Source organism: Triturus cristatus, chromosome 3_1, assembly GCF_964204655.1.
Source record: "Triturus cristatus chromosome 3_1, aTriCri1.1, whole genome shotgun sequence".
Lineage (NCBI taxonomy): Eukaryota > Metazoa > Chordata > Amphibia > Caudata > Salamandridae > Triturus > Triturus cristatus.
This window is the reverse complement of record NC_140583.1, coordinates 1078932591-1078950908: the sequence shown is the minus strand read 5'-3', so window position 1 is coordinate 1078950908 and position 18318 is coordinate 1078932591.

The following is an 18318-nucleotide window of genomic DNA, read 5'->3' as shown; positions in this document are numbered from 1 at the left end:
CTGGCTACTTGAGGGCAAGAGACAAAATGGATGCCGTATCTAAAATGGAACCCGAGGGTTCAGATGGACACACCCACGAATGAGACGAACCATACATAGTAGCGTAGCGAAAACGCGTACACCCACTAAACTCGTCATTTGCGGTTCGTAGATACCAAACTCGTCCATATTCGAACAAACCCAAAATGTCATTACGATTCTCACGGAACCTCAGACGCTCCTTTTGCCCTCATGTAGGCAAGCACTAGTCGAGACCAGAATCGATTTCGATATTCATCAAATCGTTCAGTTGTTGCTGGAACATCATTCTATCCATCAATGTCTCTTTGGTAACAGATGGCCGTCTTATACACGTTGTAGCACAGAGGCCACATAAGGCAGGACCACACTGCACACAAAGACAACACGTGAACAGAAACGTTACAACAACCCCTATGATCATCAGAATCTTCCAACCCCAAGTTGATATCAGGCCCCAAAACCATCCTAGAAGCGTCCAACTACCTTCGTCCACGTGTATGGACTCGGAGATCTTATGTAACTTCGAGATGGCTTGATAAACAGTTGGAGCGTTGTCAGGGATGAAAATGCAACAGCTCGAATGGATCACCTTGCACACACCACCTCTATCTGCAAGAACAACGTCTAGAACCATACGGTTCTGCAACGTCATGAGTCTATCCGCCTGAAGTTCTGCTGTTAAATTACCAAGAGCACTTGCAGTTATGTTAGCAGTCAATTCTACCACACGGGTCAACTGTCTCAGGTTCCTACTATTAACCATAGGTCCCCAAAACGGCAAGAAACCCTTAAAGAAATCTCCTGCTTCTTGACCGGCAGTGTCCTCTTCGCTAATAACGCCTCTCACAACTCTAGTCTTGTGATAGTCTGAGGCAACCGTAAAAGTCGGTGGCAAAAGATTCGCAATATAACAGGTACCCGAGAAGTCACGGGGCAACCATGTATATGCACGTTCATAACATACGAAATAAGTACCCTTGGCAGTCAGGAAAACAGGGGAAGAGAGCATCGGTAGAACATACGTATCAGTACAAGCACTCTTCCCAAGCTGGGCTCTCGGATTTCGACCAAGACCTTTCAAGCAGAAATTACCGAGGTGGGGTACGATCCATATTGGAGACGAGCTCTTAAGCTGTCTATCACCCACTGACATACTATACTCAGCCTCACTCAGATCTTTATATGCTTGCACCTCTTCATCTGGAATAAGCGATGCATCAAAAATATCTCTATCTAAATCAGCAATCGCTATCGCCAAAGGCTTGTGGTACGGACCAGGACCGAAGTTTGCAGAACGTGGCTCTCGACTGGGGTAGGAATCTAGTGCACTACGGAACATAGTTTGGAATACTCGAGCTGACCCCTGGGAGCTGTAAGGAAGAACCAAATACGGAATACCGCTATCCATGGTATGTGGCATTAACCCACACACCCAACAGTTGGTAGTATTCATCACCAACTGATGCTGATGTAGGAGTTGAACGAAGGAGTTATTCATGAATTCCGCACGTCTAACCTGTTCATGTTGGGGCAGAGGATGAAAGGAATGTGGAGAAACGGTGGTAATAGAACTTAGTTTAGGAGAAAAAGTAGGTGAAATGGAAGGCAATAACGACTGTATTCCAAAATACACTCCACCCACCAATAGCATAGAAACAGTCAGAAACAGCAGGAATACCTGAAACAAAAGGCATTTTGTTCGTACAATCTTATGCAATTTTGATCTTTGCGCCGACATACTTTCTACTTCCAACAGCTCAGAGAACGCCATCCTCTAAAAACCGTCCGTAACGTCCTTGACGCACTTCGTTCTGAGTAGCGATTATCAATTCCCAGGAGTTCCCAGGAATCGACAAAAAGTAACCGACCTAGTATCAGGAACCTACTAAACAGAAGGAAGTACCCGCCCGGCCCTACGGTCAACCCGGATGATAGGTTTTCTTAAACAAACATCCAATTTAATAAAAAAAAGGTCTCTTAGCTGTAAAAAGTACACATGAAAAGGGACTCGAAAATCAGTAAAGGATGCAATTGTTCTTAATGTTCGTGGCAACAGTAAAGGACAATATAAGTTCAAAAAAGATTTTATTAGTCTTTGTCATGTGAACGAAGAAAATATCGACTTCTTCCAGGTCGAGTCTGCTCTTCAACTAATTGTTCAAATTGTGAAACAGTGTTCAATCGATCAGATGACAATTCCGACCTTGAGTTCTCCAAAACTGACGACTCAACAGATGTGTCTGGCTGCAATGAATTGTTTCCTACAGGTTGAGCATCACTAAACGGCACGAAACATAGAGGGGTCTCTGTTTCCGTTGCCGCAATACCAGTTCTCACCCAATTATCTGCTGGTGAAGGGATCGGAACCTTTTTGGTATGGGTGGCATGCACCCAGTTCTTTCTGCCTTCCAACCGAACTGCAGTCCTTGTAGCCAGCAATACTTGGAAGGGACCCCCAAATCTCGGCTCCAAGTTGCGTTTTCTGCCAAAATTGCGGGTGACAACCCAGTCACCCGGTTGGAGCCGATGTCCAGGACCCTCTGTCTGTGCCGGTAGAGCTTCAAAGACCTGTTGATGAATTAACCTCAGTTTAGCAGTCAGATCATGAAGATAATCAATTAACATTGGATACTCAAGACTATCAAAGGCCTTAGGCCTCGGGACTCCCCAAATGTTTGCAGGGCGGCCGAACACAATCTCATATGGGCTAAGCCCTACTCGAGAGTGCACAGTCGCCCTGGTCGATAAGAGAGCCAGAGGCAAGGCATCAGGCCATGACAGACCAGTCGTAGCTTGTATCTTCGCAAGTTTCAGTTTCAGAGTACCATTGTACCCTTCAACCAAACCCGCTGCCTGGGGATGATTGGCGCTATGGAATTTTTGTCGAATTCCAAGGCCCTTACACACACTCTGCATCACGCTTCCCACAAACTCACTTCCGTTATCTGACCACACAATCCGTGGCATTCCATACCGAGGAAAGTATTCCTTCAGTAGGACTTTCGCTGTGGACAGGGCAGTATTATCCTTAAGAGGATAGGCCTCGATCCATCTGGAGAACGCACAAACCACAACTAAAACGTACTTCAGGTTATTGCATCCCTCCATATGGATGAAGTCCAGTTGGATAACCTCAAAGGGACATGTAGGAGGAGCAAAATGGCCGGGTGGAGTGGGGGTGCCCTTGCCAGGATTATGCATCAAACACACCATACAATTCCTAACCACTCTCTCAGCACATTTAGCAATACCATCATTCTTCCATACAGGGGACAACAACTTACATATACCTTTCGCGCTAATATGTGACAAGCCGTGAGCCATAGTCACAACGGCTAGCACATATGCATCCGGTAACATCCACCTCTGACATTCCGACAAGTCAACCCAACATCCATGCGTGTCTAACTTTCCCGTGCTTTCTTTCCACTTGGTCTTTTCAGTTTCAGTGGCCTCATTCTGAATTGCTTTCACGCTCTCAACAGTGTCTTCACACATACCAGTCTCCGTCGGCCACCTCACTGAACTCGTAACATACATTTGGGTCGCAAGATTCTTAGCCGTTTCCTTAGCAATCTCATCCGCAAATGCATTACCACGACCAACATCATCCGTAACCTTTCGATGCGCACTACATTTAATGATTGCCACCTGTTTAGGCAATGTAAGTGCATCCAAAAGATCGTTCCCGAGCTGTCCGTGTTGGATCTTCGTACCATGCGATGTCATAAATCCTCTTTCTCTCCACAATCGACCAAAGCTATGTGCAACGCCAAACGCATATTGACTATCAGTAAACACATTCACTCGCTTTCCCTTAGACAAAACACACGCTCTTGTCAACGCAATCAACTTTGCCGCTTGCGCTGAATTCTGACTCAATCTCGCAGTTTCCACAACCGTACTCAACGTCACTACAGCATACGCAGTCGTCACATCACCATTCGGCACCTTAAAACATGAACCATCAACATACAAAGTGCCATCGGGGTCTATCAATGGAGTGTTTTTCAGGTCAACACGACCCTTTGTTTCTTCCTCAGTTCGTAAATAGCAATCATGTGGTGGTACATCATTTGATTCCATATTAGTCGGCAACAATGTCGCCGGATTCAGCACATTACAACGCTTGATCTGTATATGACTTGCCAAAAGTGTCAACTCATAACCGGACAACCTTGCACTCGTCAGATGTTGAGTTTTTGTACGATTCAGGAGAGTGTCAACTGCATGCGGAACCATCACTGTGAGCATATTATCCATGACCAGACCTGCGGATTGTCGAATAGACACCGCAGCTGCCGCTGTCACTCTCAAGCAACTCGGCAACGCTCTAGCTACCGGGTCTAAGGTCGAGGAAAAATATGCACATGGACGCTGCTTACCACCAAATTGTTGCGTCAAAACACTCAATGCACAACCTTCTCTCTCGTGAACGTATAGTGTAAACGGTTTACTGTAATCAGGAGTACCTAACACAGGAGCCGAACACAACGCATCACGCAGTTCAGAAAAACTTTTCTGACATTCTTCCGTCCATGGCAAAGGAGTCGAAACATCCTTGCACGTGAGAGCTATCAATGGCTTCGCTAACAGTGAAAAGTTCGGAATCCACTGTCTGCAGTATGACGTGATACCTAGAAAGGCACGCACATCTCTCTGAGTTGTTGGCACAGTCATTCGAGCGATCGCTGCAATTCTTTCTGGGGTCAACCTTCTTCCCTCCTTTGACAATAAGTGACCTAGATAGGTTACTTCTTGACAACAATATTGTAGTTTAGAAGGTGACACTTTGTGATGTAAGTCACATAGATGCTGTAACAGTGATACTGTAGCAGTTTTGCAAATCTGTTCAGTGTCAGCAGCTACCAACAGATCATCAACGTACTGAATCAAGGCCACACCAGCCGGTAACACAAACGCATCAAGTTGACTCTTAAGAGCTTGGCTGTAGATCGATGGACTCTCACAGTAGCCCTGAGGTGCGCGTTTAAACCTGAAGCTGCGACCACCTAATGAGAAACCGAATAGATCTCTGCTTTCCTCAGCAATCGGAATGCTAAAGAAAGCATTCTTCAGATCGATTACCGAGAACCATGATGCAGAAGCTGGAATCAGAGTCAGCAAAGCTGTAATGTCAGGCACCACGGGAAACTGTGGAATTACAATTTTATTTACCTCTCTTAAATCAATAACAAAACGATACACAGGAGGCTTGGATGGATCAGTTTGTTTCAAAATAGGTAACACAGGACTATTACACACGTTACCCCGAGTTTCTTCGATGACATCTTTATCGATCAAATCGTAAATGATCGCTAATAGTGCTCGTTCTCCATCAAGAGAGATACGATACTGGGGAATGCATGGTAATTGCACGTTTGATTTCAATTGAACAACATAAGGTGGTATATCCAGCAGGCCCACGTCATTGGGACCTGTTGCCCACAAAGACTCAGGAAGAGAACTCAATTCCGGTGGGAGCTTATCAGTTGACAAATACATAGGAGAGATCACTCTCTGACCCAACGTAAGCTCCACTGCCGCAGGAGAACAGTACAAAGTCGCATATAACCGTTTCAACAAATCCAGGCCCAAAAGATTCCCACCACAACCAGTAGTCAAAATCAAAGGAGCTTCTTACTCACGAGACCCAATTGTAAGGGGCAAAGGGCTAGAAACTGGATTGCTAACGGGGGCGCCAGAGAATCCAACGGAAACATTCGTTAAGCCAGACAAAGGCGCGCCAGGGAGTTTCGAATGCATGATGGAACTTTTCGCTGCACCAGTGTCCAACAGAAAAGGCTCAACTACGCCCAATGTGGCAACTGCGACGTAAGGCCCTCTCTGATCAACCGGAACTGATACTACTCCCTCTCTTTGTCTATGGCTGTCCTAGTAATTACCGTCAGCATCAACATCATGCTCGACATAATAGTCGTCCACATGATACTGTACAGATCTACCAGACGATGAATCGCGCCGATCAAAGCAATTTTGCGAGTCTGATGAAGTGGCAAAACGCTCATTCTGATTCTGAGTAACACCGCGACCTCTACCACGTGATGCTTGTTGAGGACCACTACGACCTCCTCGAGCCGAAACACCATTGTTTCGGTCACGCAGAACTGGACAATTAAACTTCAGATGGCCCTCACCCCTACAATATGCGCATTGATTATACCCCAGCATAGATCGTGGTGTAGAGGAGTCAGTACGCGACTGCGACCTAGAAAACTGTGATTGTAATCGATTTTGCTGTTGCGAGTCATTTTGATTCAAGCGCGGAGGATACGCTTGCTGCAATAAGACCTTAGTTTTAAGATCCTTCATTTTCTTATCTGCACGTTCGCTTTCTTCTTTCTCTCTATTTTCGTAGTATTGGGCCGTGGCTAATATTTTAGCAGTGGTAGAAACGGCCCACGAACTTTCAGAATTCTTCAATTTGTTGCTTAGTTCAGGCAACAAATTCGATACAAATTTATCAACAAACAGTCGCTGACCTCCCTCAGTGCTCATATCCTGACCACTGTGATCGATGAATGCCTCCTCAAATCTCGTAAAGAAATCGGAGACACTCTCGCCCTTCTTTTGTTTGCACGCAGACAGTTTATCCCAGTTAACTCTTATTGCTGGCATAAGCGTCTTCATAAGTGTAATTATCCTCTGGGGCAGATTCTCAATGATCTGTTCAGGTTTAGACCCACCAACTTGTCGTCCGTCGGCCGCCGCAAGAGCAGCCCAATCACCGCCTAACTCAGCTGCGTGATTCTCTTGACGGATTTTCGCCCAAATCGGTTGAGGTACTACATTACCGAACAACATGTCGATATCGGCGAGGTTCATAACAGTAGCATCCACTAATTGGGAGAACTCCTTATAATAACCTGCCGGATTTCTGCGGGGGTCAGGCAAAGTTTGCTTCACCTGCAAAACTTCCGATCGCTTCCATGGGAGGTGTATCCAAACTCTCTGAAAGTGTGGTGGAATAACAGGATTAGCAGCAGGATCACCTGGCATCCACACTGGGGGAACTTCTCGCATAGGATACTGACCAGGTTGTGCCATCCACTCCTCAGTTTCGTCCTTAAACAATGCTCGAGGTTGTACTGTAGATCGAAAAGATAACAGACGCTCTAAAGCACGTCGGACATTACCACCCACAATCATACCATTCGAAAACTGATTCTGAAGTTCAGTCATCTCGGGCGGTACATTGTCTACCTCATCATTATCCCACTCTTCTCTCAAGGATTTACACATTTCCTCGAACACGAATCTTTGTGTGGGCTCATTAAACTGAGAAAACGTATCGAAAACTATACGCGAAGTGTACTTAGCAGGATGCCTAATCCATTTACGCATCATTTTCACTAACGTCTCACATTCTCTACCACCAGGAATTTGACTGCGCCTCTGAGAGACATCAGAAAGATCGGACCCAAGTATTGGTCCAAAAAGTGGAGAATAGAGATTAGCAACAGCATTAGGTATACGACTACGAACAGAAGGGGAAGAAGAAAGAAGTACAGGAGCAACAACATTAGGAGTAAACGTAGAAACAGTAGCAGTAGTCGAGATAGCAGGAGTAGTAGTAACAATAGGCTGATGAGGTATAGGCAAAGGAGCAGTAGGAAGAAGAGCGGGTAAAGGAGTAGGGACAATTTGGGGCACAAGGGGATTCGGAAGAACAGGAGGAACGACAGGCTGACCGGCAGCCGCCAGAACAACAGGTTGAGGAACAGGAGGAATCACAGGGACCATAGTATCCTGTGCATAGGGAGGTGGTGATTTCAATAGATAAGACAATAATGGATCCTCTACCGCTTCTTCTCCCTTCCTATCAGAACTAGACGGTAGAACCGGATAACATTTATCCACCGCCATATGATGCAGTCTAGCAAAAACTTCCTGTTCCTTCTCGTCTTTGTCTCGCTGATACTGTTCTGCATTTCGCATTACCGTAATAATACCTTCTCTCTTATTTTTCTTAATCTGTTTGATTTCTTTCTGCTTGGCCTCTTTACGCCATAACCGAAAGGAATCAAACATGGCCGGCCTAGCCTTCTTTTTAAACAATTTAGCTTCAAGATTATCTAATATTGCAGTTTCGAAACTACCATGTGGTGGCCAACTAAGAACACCATCATTTTTAGTGTAACGAATCCAATATTCATTGTATACAATAGGACCTACTCCGTGGCGACTATAGAGCTCATAAATTGGAGTTCCAACTGGAGGTATCGGACATGAATCCTCCAGCCGGGAATCCGTGCTGCAACATTTAAGGAAACCAAACAAAGTACTACGGCCAGGCATCGTGCACACTAACCGAGTTTACAAACTTCAAGGGCTATCGAATTACGATGTCCTCGCAAAAAATGCAAGACCCTCGGTTTTTGGCGATTGCAATTGTCAAATAAAACCCAACAACTAAGAACCAACAACTAAGAACCACAAATGCAATGGAACCATGCAAACAACCAAGTTTAACCAAGTTACAAAAATACAAAGTAACCGTCCCAAAACCATGGGGCCCGATTCACAGAACTAACTTAAGACACAATCCTAAACTTACTACCATTTTGGTATTCACAGAAGGCACTTACTCATTTTGGTATTCACAGAAGGCACTTACTCATTTCGGTATTCAAAGAAGTTAGGAGTCCTAACTTTAGGACTCCTAAATGCCTTCTGTGAATACCGAAAGTCTTAAAATTAGGATTTTTCTCAGTTTAGTAGTAGTATAGTTAGGACTCCTAACTTTAGGACTCCTAAATGCCTTCTGTGAATACCGAAATTCTTAAAATTAGGATTTTTCTCAATTTAGTAGTCCTAAGTTTAGGACTCCTAACTTTAGGACTCCTAAATGCCTTCTGTGACTACCGAAAGCCTTAAAATTAGGATTTTTCTCAGTTTAGTAGTAGTATAGTTAGGACTCCTAACTTTAGGACTCCTAAATGCCTTCTGTGAATACCGAAAGTCTTAAAATTAGGATTTTTCTCAATTTAGTAGTCCTAAGTCTAAACTTAGGACTACTAAATTGAGAAAAATCCTAATTTTAAGACTTTCGGTATTCACAGAAGGCATTTAGGAGTCCTAAAGTTAGGAGCCCTAACTATACTACTACTAAACTGAGAAAAATCCTAATTTTAAGACTTTCGGTATTCACAGAAGGCATTTAGGAGTCCTAAAGTTAGGACTCCTAACTTCTGTGAATACCGAAATGAGTAAGTGCCTTCTGTGAATACCAAAATGAGTAAGTGCCTTCTGTGAATACCAAAATGGTAGTAAGTTTAGGATTTTGTCTTAAGTTAGTTCTGTGAATCGGGCCCTCGGACTCTGGGAGCGACCCACAAATACTTAACTGAAAGAGCAATGGCGTCACCAGGAAGGCCCGTCTATCGTCTCGCCGTACAAAGGACTACGCCAGGCGCCAAAACAGGTCGACAGTCAGGGCATCAGTCCGTCGCAGCCGTCAGGAGGCGGGAATCTTCGCGGGAAAAGTCTTCAGACCACTTATTTCGACAACTGGATCGATGAAGCGGGGTGCACCTTCCCTCGGAGATTTCACACGAAGTTCCTCACGATCGTCGGGCTTTGGACCGGTACCGCTGATGTCGCCCCACGTAGGGCGCCAACTGAAGGACTGGGCTATTCTAAGGCCCAGCGGTGCCAGGGGACAACACCTGAAACCTTCGTGGGTTACCTGTTCCGGCGTACAAAACACAGAGACACGGGACACTTCCTGCAGCGTCAAAGATCAGTGTTTATTTACTGCAGGGATACAGAAATCGCAAGAAGTGCACAACGTGTAGGTTCTGAGAGACTGCTTCAAATTGCAAAAGTGGATCGCTCCTTTTATACACATTTTCGTCATTGAACAACATGGCGAACAAAAGGTTACAACTCAGTTCCCACAGTAAACTTCAAAAAGGGTCGCATTCATGTTTTCAGAAACCCGGAACATAATTACAGCAGCATTGCCGGTTCCCAACTGTGAAAGCACGTTATCCCCACATTAAGCACATTCCATTCTGACTGTAAACGAATTAGGAGAAGGGACAGAAACAGGTGCAAAGGAAAAACAAGGATGAACAACAGATTGGAAAAGAGTGTAGGGAGCAATATCGAAAGCATGATTGCAGGATCAAAGGATTCGTGCCTAATGCATGCACGACTGAAACAATAGACTAGCACGGCAAGATGAGCCTCGAGTGGAGCCATCTGCCCTTGCAGTGTCATCCCCCTCATCATAAAGACACCCTCAAAGGAACACGTGTCCTCCGCAAAAGTTTGGGAATCCCAGGGTTTACAAAGCGGACAGTGTCTGTTCGCTGGCTACTTGAGGGCAAGAGACAAAATGGATGCCGTATCTAAAATGGAACCCGAGGGTTCAGATGGACACACCCACGAATGAGACGAACCATACATAGTAGCGTAGCGAAAACGCGTACACCCACTAAACTCGTCATTTGCGGTTCGGAGATACCAAACTCGTCCATATTCGAACAAACCCAAAATGTCATTACGATTCTCACGGAACCTCAGGGGGCAGGGGTCGGTGGGTGATCCGGAGCGGATGGTGTTCATCATGCGGGTGGTGTCTTCGGTGCTGACCGGGGTCCAGTTGCAGAGGGTGGTGGTAGGGGGCGTTGGTTCGGTGGTTGGGTGCATGGTTGGTGTGCCAAAGCTGTTGTGTATGTCGGCGATCTTGCGGTGGAAGAACGAGGCGAGGGAATCGCAGAGGTCTTGCGAGGGTGTGATGTCATTGTTTCCGGCGCTGGGGTTGGAGAGCTCTTTGACAATGCTGAAGAGTTCCTTGCTGTCGTGGGCATTGTTGTCCAGTTGTTCTTTGAATGCTGCCTTCTTGGTGGTGCGGATCAGCTGGTGGTGCTTGCGGGTGGCGTGCTTGAGGGCGGTCATGTTGTCTGAGGTCTGATCGTGGCGCCAGGCTTTCTCGAGGGTGCGGCAGTTATTCTTGGAGTCCTTGATTTCGTTGGTGAACCAGGGGGCTTTCTTGCTTCTGGGCCTGCTGGGAGGGTTCCTTAGTGGTGCGAGGTCGTCGGCGCAGTTGGTGAGCCACTTTGTGAGGTTGCTGGCTGCTTCGTTGGGGTCCGTTGTGCTGGCGGGGGGCTTCTGGCGGAGGGAGGTGGTGAGCTGCTCGGCGGTGATCTTGCTCCAGCTCCGGCGAGGGATCTGTTGTGGGTGGTGGTGGGTCGTGTTTCTCCTGAAGCTGAAGTGGATGCAGCTGTGATCAGTCCTGTGAAGTCCGGTGGAGTGGCTGAAGGAGATGTGCATGCTGGAGGAGAAGATGGGGTCAAGCGTGTGGCCGGCGTAGTGGGTGGGGGTGTTCACCAGTTGCTTGAGTCCGAGGTTGGCGAGGTTGTCCAGCAGGGTGGTGGTGTTGCTGTCCTTGTTGTTCTCCAGGTGGAAGTTGAGGTACCCTAGTAGGATGTAGTCAGAGGAGGCGAGGGCGTGCAGGCTGATGAAGTCTGCGATGTCTTCGCTGAATTGTGTGCGCGGTCCCGGGGGTCTGTAGATGAGGGTGCCTCTGAGGGTCGTCTTGGGGTCGGTGTGTATCTGGAAGTGGAAGTGTTCGGCGGTGGTGAAGGTGTCGTTGGAGTTGGTCGAGATGCGGATGGTGTTCTTGTGTACGATGGCGATGCCTCCTCCAGTCTGGTTGACGCGGTCCCTCCGGGTGATCTTGTATCCGTCCGGGATGGCTATGGCGATGTCGGGCGCTGAGGAGGCGTTCATCCAGGTTTCCGTGAGGAAGGCGACGTCTGGTGATGTTGTGTCGAGCAGGTTCCAAAGTTCCACGGCGTGTCTGTGGACTGAGCGGGTGTTGAGCAGGATGCATTTGAGGTGGTTGTTGCTGGTGCTCGGCTTGGCGGGTGCGGTGCAGGTCCAGAGGCAGGTGAACTTGCAGGCTTGGCAGGTGAAGGGTCCGTGGGTGCGTTTCGGGGTGGCACGGTAGCAGGCGGGGTTCCGTCCGGCGTTGAGTGCGTTGAGGGTGGTGGTGTCGTAAGTCCGTCGAGTGGGATGGCGTCCACGGGGGCCAGGGGTCCTGGCGCTGGGCGTGGTCCAGGCGCGGACGGGCGTAGACGGGCTTTCCTTCGGCGCACAATCGGCGCGCCCGCTGCGCACGTCCACTGCGCTTCCGTGCGGCAACCTCCATAAATGGTGAAGTGGGAGGGAGGAGCAGCTGGGAGGCAGGAACGGGGTGGCCAATGGCGGGAACAGAAAGAAAAGGGGGCGGGCCGCAGGGGAGCAGCGGTGGGGAGCGGGGAGGGGAAGAAGCGGCGGGAACAATCACGGGTGCACGGGGACGGCTAAATAATCAGGGGCACAGCAAAATACAGGAATGGCAAAACAGCAGTACAGAAGAGAAGGGAATGGTGAAAAAACGGGGGCACAAGACGAGACAACACAATACTGGCACAAGTCACAGGAATAGCGCAACAAACCGGCGCTCAGCTGGAGCGAGGCAGCAGCGGAGGTCAGGGGTCCTGGCACTCACAGGGGGGGAGCTGCACGGTGCATCGAGCGACCGGCCCTGCCCATCCCATGCAAACAACATATCCAGGACCCAGAAGACCCCACATCATGAAAATCATTCATATGAGTCTCAGCAAACACACATCCATGTACATTAACACATCACAGTCTGCCATGCATATAACCCAGCTGCATAAGGGACACAGTTGCATACACCATTGTGCGCTGTCAGATGATCACACAGCTATATGTCACACAGGTCTTGTCTCCCACAGTCACATTGCAGATGTCATGCTGAACCTCTGAATCATGGACTCCCCAGTTGTACGTAGCACCAAGCCACACCCTAATGACACAGAGGCAGACACCTTAGGGCACATGTCACTAAGCACAACCTGCAATTTCATACACAGGATTGGGATTACAGAGTGTTTCTGAATGCCCTTGAGGGGGCATGACTGGGCAGGACTAAGTGAAACTGGGTTTTGGCCCGGACAGTAGTCAGGTGGCTAAGCAATTGTGACATACTTGATATACATACTCCTGATGCCCAATAATTGGAGTCCCCTGCTGCATGGTTTTGTTTTGAATACCCCAGAAACATGTTGCGAGTCAGACCAGCAATTGGTACACATCTCAAGGGCACACACAGTTCACATGTCAGATCTCAGACATTGTGTAAACAATTGAACCACACATGAAACACACAACAGAGTCACGGGAACTGATGCTGACTGGTACCTGAAACATAGCTGACTGCAGGGATACAGTGCCCTAGTGACACAAGCAACAGACTGTAGGGGCCACACCTGTGGAACAGATGAGGAGGGTGCATCACACAGATGAGGGACCTGATTTTGGGACTACAAGACCTACGTAATGTGGAAGTGTGACCCGGACAAAAGAATGCTATTTGCATGTCAGACATAGTACACAGATGAGACATGGAATTACCCCCTTCCTGCTGCTGTCTGCCCTTCAGCTGCCTATCCAGGTCCCGGAAGACCACCGCCAGTATCCGGAGCATGTGGGGAGTCAGGGTCCGGTGTCTGCCCCTCCTGCGTGGAGGTGACAGCTTCAGCTGGACTCTAGCTAACCTCCAGGTCCAGCCCCGAAGGTCCTGACACCTCTTCTGGCAGTTGCGGATGCGGCGCTTGTAGACCCCCACAGAACGAACAGCCTGGGCGATGGTCAGCCAAATCTCCTGCTTCTGGTGGGCATCAACCTGTGAGGATGACAAAGTGAAAAGTACATTAACACACATGGCCCAGATCTGTGCAGCATACAATTGTTTATACATGTCATCATCACAAAGGGAAATACATTACACAGGTAGTGCAACCATGGGGAATGAAAACATACATTCATGTCTGACATATTAACAATGCCTGGATAGTTTAAGCTTGCAATAATGCACTTTAGCAGCAGGAAAAATATTCATTACATGTACCTACACACTTTGGTGGATGACAGTAGTCAGTGAGAATGCTTGCCACTGGTGTACACACTGCTAGTACTGCTAGTCAGACAACATGCATATTAGGAAGGCAGTGGACAGCACACTCACCTGCTCCCCTGGTGTCCCATAGAGCTTTCTGTACTCTGGAAGGAGCCCATCCAGCAGGGCCTGGTTCTCCTCCTCAGTGAAGGCTGGGGCTCTCTCCAGTGTACGTGTCATAGCAGGAGCCAGAGGATGCAGAGACAGCAGCAGTGGTAGCAGGGATGTGGTCCAGTAGCATGTAGTGCAGGCAAGTGAGCTCCCGGGGGGCCAGACAGCCTTATATCTGTGCTGCAGAGGCAGACTCTGTGCCATGTGTCCCAAGTGATAGGTCCAACACGGTTGCATCCTATGAATCTGGCCAATCCATTCAAAAGTACGACTCGTACACGCCTTCCGCATCGTTTAAATCTTCACCTTCATGGAACACTTGAAATTGCAACATTGTTGTAGGCATCCAACTAAATTTCCAGTGCACAACTCGTACAAGTTTTGAATCCGCATCCGTCTCCATGACAGTCCTGAGCAAATGGGTGTGCCCGGCTCGTTCAACTGACTGTACAACGCGTATTTTGAATATACACATGCACCCGTCTCCATACAATTCGATGGCCAAGGCGTACGCCTGTCTCGGACCATGCCTGTCTGACGCGTATGCATGATAGTCACCCGCGTCGGACCTCATTGCATTCACTGACAAGGCATACACACGGCTTGGTCATGACCCGTGCAATGCGTACGCATTGTCACCCTCGTCGGACCTCATTGCATTCAATGACAAGGCGTACGCACGGCTCGGTCATGACCCGTGCAATGCGTACGCATTGTCACCCGCGTCGGACCTCATTGCATTCAATGACAAGGCTTACGCACGGCTCGGTCATGACCCGTGCAATGCTTACGCATTGTCACCCGCGTCGGACCTCATTACATTCAATGACAAGGCATACGCACGGCTCGGTCATTACCCGTGCAATGCGTACGCATTGTCACCCGCGTCGGACCTCATTGCATTCACTGACAAGGCATACGCACGGCTTGGTCATGACCCGTGCAATGCGTACGCATTGTCACCCATGTCGGACCTCATTGCATTCAATGACAAGGCGTACGCACGGCTCGGTCATGACCCGTGCAATGCGTAAGCATTGTCACCCGCGTCGGACCTCATTAGTGTGACTATTAGTCGGATGCAACACACATATACTGGTCATGGACACCTGCACACACCTGCCACACTATAGCATTGGCCACACAGTGTCCCATGGCATGTGAGGCTGCATTCACTGGGTGTTTGAGGGGGCCACATCTGGTTTTTTTTATGGCACTCTGTGCAGCCACTCCCAGGCTGTAATCTTGTACATGGGGGCAGAGTCCTTTGTGTGTTGTGCACATTTGCACTGTGATGTGCAATTGGACAGTAATGGGCAAGAGTGAAGGCCACAGTGTCAGGTTGGATATGTTTAAGACATGTCACATACACCCTGAGTCCTGGGGGTGATGGCATGTACGTCACAGTGAGACCTGTAGCCCCAATACTGATGTGCACCCACAGTCTATGTGCATGTTGTGTCTCAGATGTGTCTGATCACATATTACCAATGGGTGACAGTCTCCACATCCATGTGGTATATGCATCAACCTTGATGGGGTGTGTGTCTAAGAGACGTACATGTAGGGCCGGCATGAACAACAGTGGCCACTACCTGTGGGACTTAAGCTTGCCTTGTGGTGTGTACGTGCTACGCCATGTCCATTGATGTGTTGATGTGGCAATACAGGGACCCTGGGTTTCTGCATGGCAAAGATCTGTAATGCCTGGGAGACATGAGTCCTCATTTCTCACTGGGGTGGTTTTTTTTAACATCGCAGCAGCACATAGGTTGGGTGACACAGCTAGATGATTAACCCATTGCACTACATGGCACTCATGTGGACATGTGGAATTGAGATGTGAGGTGGTGGTCTTGTAGGTGACATATGTGTCCATACCCAACAGCACACACCTCAGTACATTGTGTAATGTCATGAACTAGCATGTGATAGTGATTGTGGTCATGGCCACATGGGTGGATGTACTGACAATCTTCCTTTGTGCATCTCTGTACTGCAGGGCACCAGCTGTCCATCGTCCGTTCCCAGACCTTGCAATCATGCAGGAACGCGACAGCATCAGACGGTACTGCTTCACCAGGCCACTCATTGAGGAGTTGGCGGAGCAGTTGGTGCCACATCTGCTACCTGGCCGGACATACCCTACAGCACTGACCCCAGAGGTGCAGGTGATGGCAGCCCTGCACCTCTTTGCTACTGGTACCTTCCAGTACACTGTGACAACTGCTGGTGGTATGTCACAAACGATGTTTAGTTGGGTGCTACGCGATGTCTTGGAGGGGATGTTGCAATTCCTCGACCTGTATATCAAGTTCCCGAGCCAAGATGAACTCCCTGAAATTAAGGATGCCTTTTATACACTGGGGAGGATGCCAAACGTCATTGGATCCATTGACGGGACACATGTTACCCTGATACTGGAACAGGAAGCACTACCATTCGATCAATGCTCTGGTGGTCTGTCTTGCTGACATGTTGATCACACATGTGTGTGCACGGTTCTCTGGTTCGGCGCACGATGCCTACATTATGAGGAGTAGTCACATTGCATCGCTGATGTCACAGATGGCAGCTCAGCTGGCCTGGCTTGTCGGTGTGTACTGACTGTTTCTCATTGTGTGTGTTTGTCAGTGTTGTATTCCGCACTCCTACATAACTCAGCTACTTGTTCATTTTTGTGTAGGTGACTCTGGATACCCCAACATGCCGTGGTTGCTGACACCCCTCAGGAACCCTGTGACACCAGCCGAGCTGCGCTACAATGAGGCACATGGTCGGAGCAGGAGGGTGATTGAGCGGACATTCGGCCTCCAGAAAAGCCGCTTTTGCTGCCTGGACAGGACCGGAGGGGCCCTCCCATATGAGCCTGCAAAGGTGTGCAAAATACTCCTTTTCTGCTGCATGCTACACAACATGGCGGTGCGGAAGGAGGTGCCTCTCATCCAGGATGAGGATGACGACGACCAACGTCCGGAACCTGTGGAGGATCCCTGACTGGGCCAAGATGCCAGTGATGATGAAGATGATGGTGACATCCGCTCCCAGCTCATCAACAACTTATTCACCTGAATGTGAGTTTCCAGTGTTGTTATGTGAATGTATGGAGGTAGCCTGGAATGTGTTGAGCCAGTTCTGTTGCTGTCTGAGTGTGTCTGTGTGCCACTTGACTGGATGTGTGCTGTGATGTGTCCATTCAGGTGGTGTGTACTCCACAATAGGGTAGTACTGCTAACTAGTGTTTGTGTAGGTGTTTTGCTACATGTTTTGTGCATGTGTATTGCATTTCTCTCCTGTTCGTCTGTGCTTTTGACTGTATCTTGTCTGTCCTTCCCAGGGTACTTTGCCTGTTGTGTGGTCACCACTGACCCCCAACACCCAGAAGCCAACACCAGTGTGGAAGTTGAGAATTCCCATCAACTGATGTACTACACATCCCTGGACTTCCATTCTCCAACACATTGTGAGCGTGTGTCCACTGTTACGTAGAATTACCGTGCAACTAGTGTGGAATAAACGTGTTGCTGATGTGTAATGAACCTGTGCTACGCTTTGTTATTTGCGTTGTCTGTCTTCCCACATCTGAGTGACATCTGCTTACCTCACCTGTGGACTTGTTACCACTGACTGTGCTTGGTGTTGTGTCTGTGCATGCCAATATGTGTTATATAAATACTGACTAAGAAATTATAGGCCTGAAGCACAAGTGTGAAGGTGGTTAGACCACTACATGCATAGTGCATACTACTTAGCAGTTCATGCCCTAAAGCCTGCCTCACTGCATGAGTACATTCTTACTGACTGAATGATTACAGTACTATAAGGAGAGACACTGGGTGAATTCATAGTTGGTTGAGTTTTACTGAATAGATTACTACATGGTACTGAAAGATTCACTATGGGTTTGCAACAGCAGTCACAGTGTGTTTGCTGGAGTGTATGCATAGTGACTGGGGAATTGTAGGCCTGAAGCACAAGTGTGAAAGTGGTTAGGCCACTACATGCATAGTGGATCGTTATTTGAAGCAGTCCTTGTGGAAAGGCATGGTTCATTGCATGAGTACGTTGGTACTGACTGAAACATTAGAGTACTGCAAGTGAAGTACTGGGTATTTTAAGCCCAGCGGTGCAGGGGAACACACCCTATGACTTCGGGGTTCTTCCTGTTTCAGACCTACAGAAACACA